General features: G+C 34.3%; 1 protein-coding gene across 3 annotated transcripts in view; it reads right to left on the bottom strand.

Moving 5' to 3' along the window:
- LOC6651205 (sex determination protein fruitless) overlaps positions 1-14,239 on the bottom strand; it is a 150,967-nt gene that overhangs the window by 24,183 nt on the left and 112,545 nt on the right. The window contains exon 1 of one of the 3 annotated variants that reach the window (XM_023179993.2): positions 416-675. The exons of the other annotated variants lie outside the window; for them this stretch is intronic. The gene's annotated coding sequence lies outside the window, so the exon portion shown is untranslated. Of the gene's footprint in view, positions 1-415; positions 676-14,239 lie in introns of those variants that run through there. 3 annotated transcript variants of the gene reach the window in all.

The following is a 14,239-nucleotide window of genomic DNA, read 5'->3' as shown; positions in this document are numbered from 1 at the left end:
TGTTAGTATTTGGTACTCGTCCTAGATTTTTGTACTGTATTATATAACCTCAAATCATATCAGCAAGTCGCACATAGAGTGACCTAAAAATACTTAATACGTTTGCACTAATGTAAGCTTTAAGGAATGCCTGTCAAGTGTTGAACTACACATGAATTATTCTCGGAAAAACTTCTTATCTTCTCACTTATTGTACTTTTGATACATAGTATACGAGACTATAATATAATATACGAGAATATTACTTAATGCGCGCCGCAACACTTGAACACTTTCGCTTTCGTTTTCAGTTTCGCGTTGCCGTTGAGACAGGTCGTCAACGATCATCATCATCATCGTCATCGTCGTCAACACCGTCGCTAGGTCTACGTATACTTAATATTTTTGGTGTTACAATGTAACAACTATTACTAACCTGTCCCAGAGAGGGTGATGCAGCAGCCAAAAATTTGTATAATCCAATTTGATTAATTTCTTGTTGAAGGATTAGTACAAAAATTGTAGAAAAAAAAATTAATCAGACCAAGTACAGTTGGTAGGGTCCCAACAAAATGTGGTTAAGAGCCAAAGTAATTTGCCGAAATATAAATTTTTCTTTTTTTTTTGGCGATTATTTTCCTTATACCGCACTCAGCTTTGGACATAAAACTTTAAAATTGCACCGATGAACCACATTTTTTAAATTAATTATTATTTAGCACTGATTTTCATAGATTTATATAAATGATTTTTTTTTTTTGTAAATTATTTTTTCAGGCACTTGTAGGCGGCACTTGATTTATGTTTTTTGCATAAAAACTGCAAAAAGATTTGTTGTATAATATTTTATTTATTCTTCTTCTTTCTTAGAAGGGTTTTGATGTAATAATCCCAGCATGCGTGTGCGTGTGAGAGGGAGAAGGAGTGTGTATTGTTGTGTGCGTATATATATATATATATATATATATTTGTATGTATATATGTATATGTAAGTGTGGTTAGAATACGCGCAACCGCAACCCGTCCGTGCCGCGCAACATCACAACAAAATTGTAACTAATGTTCGTTTCGCGAGAAAATAGGTTAAGAGTGCCGCAAAACGCGCTGCTGCTGCGGCAGTGTTTTTGGCGTTGGCGTTAGCGTTGACTTCGACGTACTACACATATGTATGCTGATCGCCAATTCGCAAAAAAAAAAAACGCACTCACTTATACACACACACACGCGGAGACTGAGAGACAGACGCAAGCTCTTAACTAGAAAAAGGCGCAAGTAGCGCAGTAGCAGAACCAACAACAAACAGCACAGCAGCAGCAGCGGCGTCGACGCGACCTACCAACCGACTGAATCGGTAGACACGAACCAAATTGCCAAAAACCTTGATACCGATCGCACACACACATAAACACACACAGATACGCGCGCGCAAAAATGGCAAACAAAAAATTTGTAAAGCAGCAGCAAAAGAGCGACTGCGAACAGTAAAAGAGCAAAACCTCGATTGCAAGAGAGAGTAAAACAGAGAGAAAGACCAGAAAGCGACAGAGAGGGAAAGAGAGTAAGAGCTTGGTAAAATGTTTGCCGAGGCAGATAGAACGATCTGCACGTTTTCGGATTTGCGAAAAAAAAACAATAATAACAACAACAACAGCCAACCAACTGACTGACTGACTGACCGAGTTGACTGCGCAGTCATCAACAGGCTTAGCAGCCAACATGTGCAGCGGCAGCAGCAGCGGCACTAGCGCCCCCGCTCTCATTATCTTTCACTCACTCTCTTTGTAAAATGTGCTCACGAAATTAGATTTTATGAGACAACAACAACAATCATGGTATGCACATAGCGTCATCGTTGTACCCTACCCCTGCCTCGCAACCCCTAACACCACGACGCGCCCCCGCCACACTTTGGGGAATGAGAATATGGGCGCAGCCAAAAAAGCAAAAAGCTTGCAATTTTTTTTTTTCATTTTTGGCCAATTTGAGTTTTGGTTTTGTGTGTGTGTGTGAGGCGTCGTTCGTTCGTCTTTTTGGTGTGTGTATGTTCGTATTTTTTCGGCAAATGTTGCTTGTTTGAAGGTCAACTTACGACCCAAAGGCAAAAAAAAAAAAATGTTTTTGTCATGGTTTTTGTTGTTGCCGCCGCCTGTTTTACTTGGCGTTAGTTGCGTCGCAGTCGACGCCGCTTTTGTGTTGTCTGTATTGTAGTTGTTGTTGCTATATTTTTGGCACTCGGTTCGGTTTGTTTGTATGCATGAGTATGAGTGTACAGTGTGTGTGTGTGTTTGCAAGTATGTGTTTGTGGGTAACTTTACATGCGCGTGTAGGGCCTTTTTAACGGTCGCTGCCAACGTCGCTGCTTTGATCAGTCTCACATACATACCCATACACACACACACACACGAATGCAGCAACAGACAGGCGAGCTGCCCAATTTGTTGTAGCTGTTAGTCAATATAATACACAAATACCTATGCATCTATATATGTATATGTACATACATATGTATACATATACATACCCACTTTTGTTGTTGCTTTTTTATAAATTTAGAATTTTTGCATTTTTTGCTGCTTGTTTGTTGTTTGCCATTTATATAATCAAAATCGCTCTGCTGCCCTGATCTACATTGTGAGATCGGTTTGGTTAGTGAGTTTCTATATAACATTTTGTTTTTAATTGCTTCATCCATGTCCAAAGTGACCTTTAACAAAAGTTAGTTATGTACATACACACATACATATGTTCATACATACATATGTACATGCTTATCACCTTGAAAATACCGTTTATTTATGTAGATCAAGATTTGATATGTTTTGTCCAAAGGACAAACTTTATCTTGTTAGAGAAAACCTAATCAAACTAGAAGAACCCAGCGCCATAATTTTCTATTTTAGTAGTTTGTAATTGAAAGTTACTTCAAGATTTACATGCTTAAATGTAAAGGACTCATGGATTTCCCTAAGATTAAGGCAGTATTTCAACAAAAATAAACGCAAGATCATCCAACGAGGTAGTATACATTTGGGGAAAGTTTATTATTATTATGATTAAATGGTTTATGAATGAACTCATACAATTCATTGATAAGACGAAAAGCTACGCACTATTTTCCTGTTTATTTCAATCACTTATCTAGCGTGATGTCTGAACTCGTGCTGCATATAATAATAATATTCAGTAATCAAAACATAATCTCTAGATAATAATATTATTATTTTATTGCTATTATATTTTTGGTATGTTTGTATATGACATTCTTGAAGACTGCGAATATCCTGTGAAAGATACACCTAACACTGATTAAATTTCACTTTTAATTGCGGGGGAGCTTTTGCCATATCTAATCATAGTTAAATTAAGCACCTAAAATATTTACTATGATGACTTTATTTTATATAATACAGTAGAATCTGGTTATAACGACTTCGCTTATAACGTACGTCCCGTTATAGCGACTAAAGTTCGATGAATGATTGGTTGGTCCCAATACAAACTTACATATGAAAGGGCCCCGGATTAGTATGTCTTCCGGATATAACGACGAAAATCGTCGGTCCCTTGAGCGTCGTTATAACCGGATTATACTGTAATTGTTTTTTTTTAATATATTTTCTTACAAGTTGGTATTAGTTGACGGTATTTTTATAGATGATGGCCTAACAAAAATCAATTGCCCATCTAAGCGGTTATCAATAATTATATAATCATTAGTTTGTTGTAAGCCCGTGGTTCGCTGGGTCCCTAGTATCGGGTAGTCCCAAGTCGAATGTTCGGGTTAAAACGATTGACAACACGATTATCAATCACGATTGATTAAATGCTAAAAATATTCTTTATTATCGGTATTTTTGTTGTTACTTTTTTTTATTATTTGGCTTTCGCACGTCATTGGAACTCAAAAGAGTTGGAATTATTACAAGGTACTGTGCTTGTTCTTTACTGTTAAACAGTAATCATCGTTACTTTTCACTTTTTAACAATTACAAACTGACACATTCACACACACACACAAACGCACGCATACACAAATGGAGAGTGAGATATGATCATATATTGTGAAGACAATGCAAAATTTCAGACCGTTTTGAGAATTACACCGCATGCCGCTTAGAAAGGAACTGAGGCAGAGGCAGCGACTGCGGCAGCGACACGCAATAATAATGTTCCGTCGCTCGCTCACTCACTCATTCACTCACTCACACATGCAAAATAATCGAGAAGAGGCAACAACAACAACAAGAGAAGCGAATTATTAAATAAACACTCACGCATACAATGAAGAAAAAAAGTTATGCGAATTACACACATATAGACAACAAGCACAAAAAATATAAAAAAGAACGGTATTTGCGTCGCAGGCAATGGGGAAAGAGCGTAACAAAAAGAGATAGCGTCAAAGTGAGTGAGAGTGATGGAAGCTTGACGCTCTCTTTTAGCCGTGCCATTATGAAAAAAAAGATCTCCTCAATGTGCCTTGCTTTAAGTGTATCTGTGTGTGTGTGTGTGTGTGTCTATGTTTGTGTGAGTGTGGGAATGCGTGTTAGGGCACAGGGCCAGTTTTTTCTTTGAATTAGGACAAAAACAACAACTGCGAAAGGCATCAAGACCAAAGCCCATAAAATTTTTGTTCTTTAAAATCGAACGTGTTGCACAATCACAGGAAAGTTCTCTAGAAATTTATAATTTTATTGTTACTTTTTTTTTGTTAGAAACGAAACCTTTTGATTGAATTCAAGAATGAAAATTCCTGACAATTGAATTCCACGTTTTTAAGCAAAGTTGCTATTAGTTTGGTGTTTAGTTAGTCAAATTGGCTTACATATTACTTGGCTTCTCGTGTTTATATTAGGATTACCGCAATACTTTAATATGTAAACTTTATTCAAAACTGCAAGCTAATTGTACGTCATGCGTTATTCACTAGAGCTGAGAAACCATCGATAGTGCCTTGAATCGATGGTTTCCCCTTCAATGGTTTTATTCATCGATATAATCGATGGTCCCCATCGATGATTACCCAGCTCTAATTAGGGTTAGTCGTTTAAAATAAAAGTGTTTTTTTGTAACGGTAATTTATTGATGGGTTTTTTGCGAAAAAGTCCTTTTATCTTTCTATATGACTTTCCAGGATCACATAATTTCTGGCGATGTTAATTAATATGGACTGGAATCTGATAAAAAAAAAAACCACTGACATTTTGGCGTATCACGTAGCCAGGAACACTCCAATGTAATGAAATACATACATTAAATTCTTATTTATAAAAATATTAAAAACATATATGAATATATAAACAATTTGATATTAATTTTTAATCTAAGAGAATTTAACTGCAAGTGCCCTTTAACTATTATTATTATTAAAGTATTGGATACAGTTTTAAACTATCAACCAACTATATTTTACAAGCACTGGCAACTAAAGCCTTCGGCTTATTGTTAGACGAAAACTACATCCATACACTAGCCTGGGATTCGAACCCGGATCCTCGTTGTAAGTTCCCTTTAAATTTTTGACTAATCTATGTAGATTAGTTATGTAACTTAAGATGCTTTCCTTGTCTAAATCCCAAAAAAATACGCAAATTTTGTGTAAAGTATTTATTTAACTTAATGATCTCTCAATTTATTGTCCAAATTGCCTCAACAAATATTGAAACAACCAGCACACACGTGAGTGCCATCATACGATATCCAACAGATTGCCATAAGCTAGGGCGTGACTGCTAATCAACCAAAGAAAAAAATTTGTATAAATTAAATTAGCGCCCAATAATTAAACTGTCCGAGAAAAATGTTTAAGAAGCCAAATAAATATATATAAAATGACCATAAAAGGCCTCTCGCCGAGCGTACTGAGCCAACTGCACATGATGATGGTTGCTTGCAGTTCAGGTTGCACTTTATGCACTATGTAATACCGCTCGCTCCTCTACCTTGACACACTCGCCCAAAAAACAAAACACAAAACGTGTGGCAGCTTCGGCGCATGCGCAACATCAACACAACAATCAACAAAAAGGCAAAAACGGGCGCTTGTCAGCAACACAAAAACAAAAACAACTACAACAAAATCACAAAATTTAGCGCTTTTGGAGAAACCTTCTGGTACCCATAAACGGGCAATTCTTGCTGGCAGTTTACAACATTATAGCAAAACAACAAAAAACCATATTTTCGAGCGTGAGAAACAGCTATGGTCATGCCCATATAGCTATATATCAGTTGATATATAGTAAGTTACTGTGCAAAGTTCACGTTTACCTTAAATGGTGTGTGGGCGGCCTCAGGCTTCACATTTCTGTAATGCCAAAGGGGAAGGGGGGAGCCTATCAGTTGGGCGAGCTTTCCATAGATATCATCATTATCGTGCACGTTGCACGTACTTGGAGAGCAAAAAAAAAATGTGCTAAAAGCTCACGCACCAGAAAATAAGAAAGAGAAACCCACAACAACAACAACAACAACAGAATACCACTTGGCATACAAATTTAATCGTAATATTGTATTGTATTGTATTAAAGTATAGGATATAGTTGTAAACTATCAACCTAACTATATTTTACAAGCACTGGCTACTAAGGCCTTCGGCTTAGACGAAAACTACATCCATACACTAGCCTGGGATTCGAACCCGGATCCTCGTTGTTCAGTTGACTAAATGACTAGGCCACTTAGACAACTCATCTACCGAGGACTGCTAATCGTAATATTATTTATGTAAATTGTTATTTTTTTAGCATTTAATGAGATATATTTCATTTAGCCCTATTTAAACATAAATGTTGCAATTTTTCAACTACTTTCTATTTTTTATATCCTTGTGTAGGGTATTTTATTTTGGTCAGATGATTGTACGATCGTTAACTATATATATATTGTTGATCAGGGTGAGCAGCAGAGGGATATAGCCATGTTTGTCTGTGCATTTTAACTTTCCGCCCTTAATTGGCAACCTACTGGAATCCAACTTGTTCTTTAAGCATTGTTATGCGTCGGATCTGACAACTATAACATATTTATATTCTATAGAAACCATCGATCGAAAAGCAACTTTGTTAAGAAATATCTCAGTTAAAATATAGTAAAATCTGATTAAATACAAACATTCATATTTGGAAAACAAAACTTATTCAAGGCAATATTTAGGTATACTTATTAAAAGTAATTAATGGTTTTAAAGTGGCACTAGAAACTTCGACAAAGTCAACGTAAGCTTCTTTCTCTTTATGAAAACGATTTCAAGATTCCATAAATTTCCTTTAAGTTTAAGAAAGTCTTTCTTTTTTTTGCTCAGAGCTGGTTTAATAGTAAAAGTATTCAAACTTCGCCCAGCTGGTTCCAAAATGTGTTAAACTTAACGAAAATATCAGTAAACTCAAGCACAAATTGATTAGCCTAAGGCCTAAAACATTGTGTGAAGCTTTAACTGATAAAACTACTGGAAATAGGATTAAAAGTCAAACTCGTGTTAGTTGGTTTCCAGTAGCATTTTGATGGTGTTCTTGTTGTTGTTGTTGTAGTTGCTGCTACTGATGTCCGGTAAACCACATTGTGTTTACACTAAAAATTGATCCAAATCAGTGACAGTTTCCCGAAAACTAACCAACAAAACAAAACAATCGTGAAGTATCCCACCAAATAGTATAAAATGCAAATGTAAATCAAATCAAATTAGCAGCTCGCTAATAAGCCAAACAAAATGCGCGCTTGTGCTGCAATGCAATTTGTAATTAACTGACAACATATAATACATAGACATGCACACTCCATATATGTAAATGTATTTACATATGCATGTATGTATGTATGCAATGTACATATTTATTTATTGTTAAATATTCTTGGTGTTTCGCTTTAGCCATGTAATATGCCCTACAGTCATTCCACAATCGATATGCGAATACAATAAATGTTTAATTTTAGGAGGCATATACAGTTAGGTATTTGGCCTGCAGCATTTAAGAGTAAATCAAATAGAATGACAATAGTTACAATCGTGGTTGAATACATATGTATATATATATGTATATACGGTGTATATGTGTGTGTATGTGTAAATGGGAATAAACTAAATGATTGCGCTTGGGAAACAATTTTTATTCAACTAAATAAAAATATTTCTTTTTTATAAGAATTTTTTGGGGAGAAATTTGTATAGGAAATTCTCTTTAAAGGTCAACATCGAGTTTGGGTAGGTCCCTCTTCATCAGAGAACTTTTTGTAGGGTATGTTTGTTTAGGGATATTTTCTGTAGTTCAAGATTGTTAATTAAAGTAATTTTACTTTATCTCTGCATAGACTCTTTTAAAGAGAAATGGATTCGAAGCCTTAAAGTCATTAAAGTTAGTTTCTAGGTTTCCTGTTTCGAATGGAACTGAACTAAAGACACCTTATGCCAAAAGGAAACTTTAAAGGAATCTTTGGTAGTGCTGTAACAAGTTAACTTTTTTGAAGAAAAAGCGATGGGTTTGCCTTAGATTCTACCATTATATTTAATATTTTGATTAGGTTAATGATCCAAATCGAACTGTCATGGACGCATTCTCATTGTTAATTATTTTTTTTAGTTTTTTACGGCTAAATTTCAATTTTCAGTTTAAATATATATTACAAGTTCTAAGTACAATGAGGAATGAAAATATAAAGTAAACCTTTTGAAATAAAATGAATAAAATAAATGCGATTTTGTTTGATTTTTATGTTTATTTTACTCCTAGAATTAGTTGTTTGATCCATTTAGTAATATTAATACAAAATAAAAATATTAAATAAAAAAAGGTGTCGATAGAGGAGGAAGGAGAGGGGTCAAACAGTGATTTGTCTAACATTATCTATTAAAACTTATTTCAAATGGGTAATACAATTTATAAATTTAAAGGAAAATGTTCATCAAAGTCTCTTTTTGGCAAGAGAAAGTGAAAGGGTTAAATGCGAGTACAGGAACTAAGAAGTATTCATATATATACTATAGTATAGTTTATTCGGGACAGGAAAATTTAATCCCCAAGGCAAGGCATAGGCGTGGTTACCCCTGAGAGAAGTAAAAAGTCCCCAAAGCCCATTAAACTTAATGATTAAAACATGAGTATTAAAAACCTATTCTGTTTTTTTTTGAGCCTTAGGGAATTTCATGTTTAGTTTGTATTAAAGACACACAAAATGCATTAAACGTTCGCACATTAACTACCTTGGGATACCTAGGGGCTTACTTTAGTGTATTTTACAACGTTTTTATATAGAAATACCAAAAAATTCGGGGGAAAAAAACTATTTTGATATGTTTTATGTGTATATTTTTATTTAAATAAAATCAACAAATTTTTTGGTGAATCAACCAAAAAAAAAAAAATAAGAAAGATAAATAAGAGAACGACTCTGCAATGCATTTGGGAATGTCCGATGGATGACGAAGCTTTCCAAAATGTTTTTACAACATTTGTGTGTATGTGTTTGTGAGTGTGTGTGTGTGCGATAAATATATATACATATATTTACATATGTAGTTGGTATATATTTTTGTTGCCATTTGTATTGCATATTTTAAGGCGTAGCGACGCTTGTATTCTGTACCGTTACGTTCCGTTCGTGTAGGTGCAACCCCTAGGGGCAGGGTGGTCGACAGTCGTCGGACGGTCGGTCACAGTGTAAAAAGCAATAAATAAAATACAAAAACACAAAAATACATTTGCTTGTTTAATTTAATTTTTAATGCCCACAAAATATGCATAAAATATTAAGCGTGTGGTCTGTTCTTTTTTTTTTTGCTCTTTTTTGTTAAAGTTTTTTGGTTGGAAAGGAATGCAGATGTAGGGGGAGGTCTTCTTTTTTTTTTTGGCGGGGGTAGGGGGTGGATCAGAATTTGCATTTGGCGTTCCTTCTGACGGTGAAACAAACACAACACACAAAATGCAATATGCGGCTCGGCGCTGTGTTCTGTGTGCACATTAAAATCAATTAAATGACAAATTGAATTTCGGCAAAAAATGGCGGCCATAAAAATTACATGTCCTTCTGCCGGGAATTGCAATCAACGCGTCATCAGCAGCGGGAATGTCAATTTAATAACTCCACTTCTCGACTGTAAAATAAAACCAACCCAAAACCAACAAACAACAACAACAACAGCAACAAGATAACAAAAACACAACAAATAAAAAAAACGGGGAGGCGGGAAAAAAACAAAAAAAATCCGTGGTCATACCGCTGTGCCGTTCTCTGTTCTCGGCACAGTTCGCTGGCAAATTAACACAACAATGTTGGCTCATTAACACAGCCCCTTCAATCCGCACTTTGGCCCCCACCTCCCTCCAACCGAACTCGTCCTGGCCCAATGCAACAACAAGATGCCTGCAATGCTCTCGGTGACTCCTTTTTTACAACTCTCCGCAAAAGCTGGGCAAATAATTAAAAACCAAACCAAAAAAAGAGAAGAGAATCCAACTCACTTAATAAGAGATATACTGAAAATTTTATACCCTTGACTTGAATGCTTTTGCAGTTAAGTTATTAGAGTAGGTTGAGTGATATATATAAGTCTAGGCAAAAAAATGATTCGTTAATCCAAAATCCTCTCTTTCTATTATCCCCGATTAAACCTATCTTTCAATATTTCTTCATGGGCGCCGAGTCTCGCATTCGAGCATTACAGTATTATAGTCCGACTTATAAGTTTCCACCGAACCACTAACTATGAATGTATAATTGGTTCCATTTTCGATAGTTTTTATACTTTAAAACTAACTTTTTAAAAGAATTTTTCAAAAATTTGAATTATCTTTAAACTTAAATATATTTTATTGTTCGTAAAACCGAAATTCTTCTTAATTCTTTTTGGTTAAAAGTCTTTTAAATGGCCATAAAATCTTAGGTTATAATCAGCCGATTGAGTTGAAATTTTATACCAATATTCTTTATACATTCCTCTATAAAACTTTTAGTTTTGATTTTTACTATTTTTAAATAATCTTTCAAAAGTCTAATAAGAAAAATTTAAGCATCATACTTTTTAAATTTAATTCTTATGACAATTTTAATTTTCAGGTTTTCTGTTTAATGAATGAGTATACCCTTTGGATAGGGTATTTAAGCAAAGGCAACGACATGCAGCGGCGGCGGCAGCATGACAGCGAAATTATGGCGTAATTAAATGTCGGCAGGGGGCCAACTGGTCGACTCTCTTGGGCATTGCTGTAAATCTCTGTAACCAACAATGGCCAAAAGGATGCACGGACAACGGCAAACAGTTGCCATTTCGAAAGTCAAGTGACAACAGCCGGCACACACACACACACACGGACACACACGAACACACACAGAGAGAGAGTATATCCCTATACAGGCTCAGGAATTGCCTTTAATTCCATCGCATTGAATTGTCAGCACAAGAGATTTTCAATTGCTGGCAATGGAAAATCGCATCATTTATTATTTATGGTTTTCCTTTTTGTCTCTGTTTTTTTTTGTGTTTTTTTGTTTTTTCTTGTTTGCTACATTATCGAAAATTTGTCAAAGATAAAAACAATTAATTGACTTTAATGGCATTTCAATTTATCTGAAAATTCCCCAAATAAAAAAAAAGTAGGTAATAAATAATAATAGGGAAAACACAAAATTTATGCACAAAATAAATGTAATAAAACTTATAAATGTATATTCATAAAAAAATCTGTCAATGTAATTCCATTAGCATGAAAGCAAAAAAAAAAAAAACACACAAATAAACAATATTAAGAAAATTAAGAATTGAAATAAACGTGATGGAAAATTTGGCAACTTTTCAATGGCAACTGAAATAAATTATAAAGTGAACAGAAATCCAAACTGAAAGTGGAAATCTGAGAAAGTAAAAGACAGTACAGTAAACTAATCCTTTTGATTTAGATATTAAATTGGATTGGTTAACAATTAGTTTATAAAGTTGTTATTCTTTTGTCGAGAACCTAGAAGATTATCTCATCCTTGAGAGCTTACATTTTATGGCAATTTTTTCTTCCTTTTCATGTTGTCATTTCTAAAATTCAGGAATTCATTAACTTCCCAGTGACGAGATAATTAGAATTAATCAAAGAGAAAGCTTATAACCCATATATAGTCAATTTCTTAAAGCCATTGAAGAGGCAAAGGCCTCAATAAAAACAAAGATATGTTCTTATGAAGGCAATGGAATAGCTTTTTCAATTTCGATTAATTAGCTGCGGTTGTAAAAGGCAAATGAAAGGGGATATAAATAGTATTCAATCATTGCCAGCTCTTCCAATTTGTGGTTTTTTATTAGCTCCGTGAAGTAAACTTATTCCTTTTGTGCTAATTCAAGGCTTCTTTTGGCCTGGTCTTAGGCAACTACCTCAAAGATGTTTGAAAATGCACACCAAAATAATGCAAAATATCATAAATCTACCAACAAACCCAGAAGTTATTTTAAATCCCATTAAAATGCATAAATTCGAACAAAAAAAAAATAATAGTAACATAATGCCCCAGAAAAACAAACGAAAAAAAAAAATACAACGGCGACCTAACGTCGCGTTGAACTTCCGCTTTAAAGCCAAGGTTGCATTTTGGCAAAAAGCAGCAACAACCACAAAACAAAAAAAGAAGAATAACAAGTCAGAGTCATTCAGTCAGTCGGAGAGTCTGGCAACCGGCATTGGAATGCGTTGCCTTTTGTTTTCGAAAATAGCTGCGTGTGACTTGTAAAATATGAAAGTAACTAGTAACCAGACAAGTACACTCAGATATTCATACATATAGTATTTGTATCTATGTACATATGTAGATACATATGACTGGGGGCAGATGGGCGCGTCTAAGCCGCGATCTGGTCGCCTCAAAACGCACTGAACTGTGAAATTAAACTACGACAACGACAAAAGCTGTAGGAAAATGCGCACATTTTTTCAGTTTCGAGAGGCGAAAACGAAACATTTTTTTTTTGTTGATTATTAAAGTTTCAAACTTACGGGTGTTATGTAAGATGCCTTTTGTTTTTAATCAAAATAGGGCCTATTTGCTGTTAGCTAACAAATAAATACATATGTAGCCATTTATTAACATTTGTTAACTTGCAAATTGACTTTGATCAAATGTAATAATGATTGGCCCGCATGACTCCCTCCATGCCTTATGCCAAGCCCAGCAGAAACAAAGACTTAAATAAAATAAAATAGCATCAAAAGCAAAAAAGAAAACAATAATAATAGTTAGACTAAAAGTAACAACAACAACAACAACAACAACAATATTATATAAAATTAAATGAGATGCGCTGCTTTGGATGCTCCCGTTTCGCCCACAAAAAAAAAACCAGAAACACAGTGGAACAACTTAGATGAAAAATTTGTAAAAAAAACTAACAAAAAAGAGAAATACTTAGGAAAAACTGAATTCCTTAAAAATCTTTTAAAGAGGCAATATGAAGATATTGATTATTATTAATAGAACTAAACAAAAGTAAAAGGTAGACTAAATATAGATTTTCCACTGAAAAGAAGATATTAAAAGCATGTAAAATACTCAAAGATCTAAAAAATTGTCATGATTCCTGAATCGGGAGCGCAAGGATGAGTTGTCTAAGTGACCCAATCATCCAGGATCCGGGTTGGAATCCCAGGCTAGTGTATGGATGTAGTTGCCAGTGCTTGTAAAATATGGTTAGGTTGATAGTTTATAACTATATCCTATACTTTAATAATAAATAAGGTGTAAATTTCAACATCGCGACATTACATCCTTCTGTTCGAGAACCTTTTTTAAATATTTTTTGTAATCGATAGAAAATTAAATTTTAGGAAGCTTTCTAAAAACACAAAATCTATAGTAGAAATTTATTAAAATCGCTTCCAAAGTCGGAAAAGGTCGGACGAGACCCAACAATAGGTTAAACTTATGTTATTTAAATAATCATTTCCTAAGAAATAAAGTTTAAATTATTACTTTAAACTTTCCTTGAAGTATTATCTAATAGGTCTCTGCTATTGAAGACTACCAATCCATAGGCCTTAGTAAGTAAGTTTATAGCTAACTTTTAATACAATTAAATGAATGTCTAAATGAATAATGAATAATCTTTAAAATTAATATAAGAATAACTGAAAACAATTTGTTAAAGTTAAGTAGAAAATTTTTCAAGAAATTTCAACAATTTTATTTCGTTTTATAGCTCAATTAAAGAAGGTTTCCTTAGTGGGCGAGAATTTTAAATCCTTAAGCAAATAAATTATGGAAATGACATTTCCATTTCCCATTTCTTTGT

This window comes from Drosophila willistoni, chromosome 3R (genome assembly GCF_018902025.1).
Source record: "Drosophila willistoni isolate 14030-0811.24 chromosome 3R, UCI_dwil_1.1, whole genome shotgun sequence".
In the NCBI taxonomy this organism is placed as follows: domain Eukaryota; kingdom Metazoa; phylum Arthropoda; class Insecta; order Diptera; family Drosophilidae; genus Drosophila; species Drosophila willistoni.
This window is presented reverse-complemented; position numbering and strand designations above follow the sequence as displayed.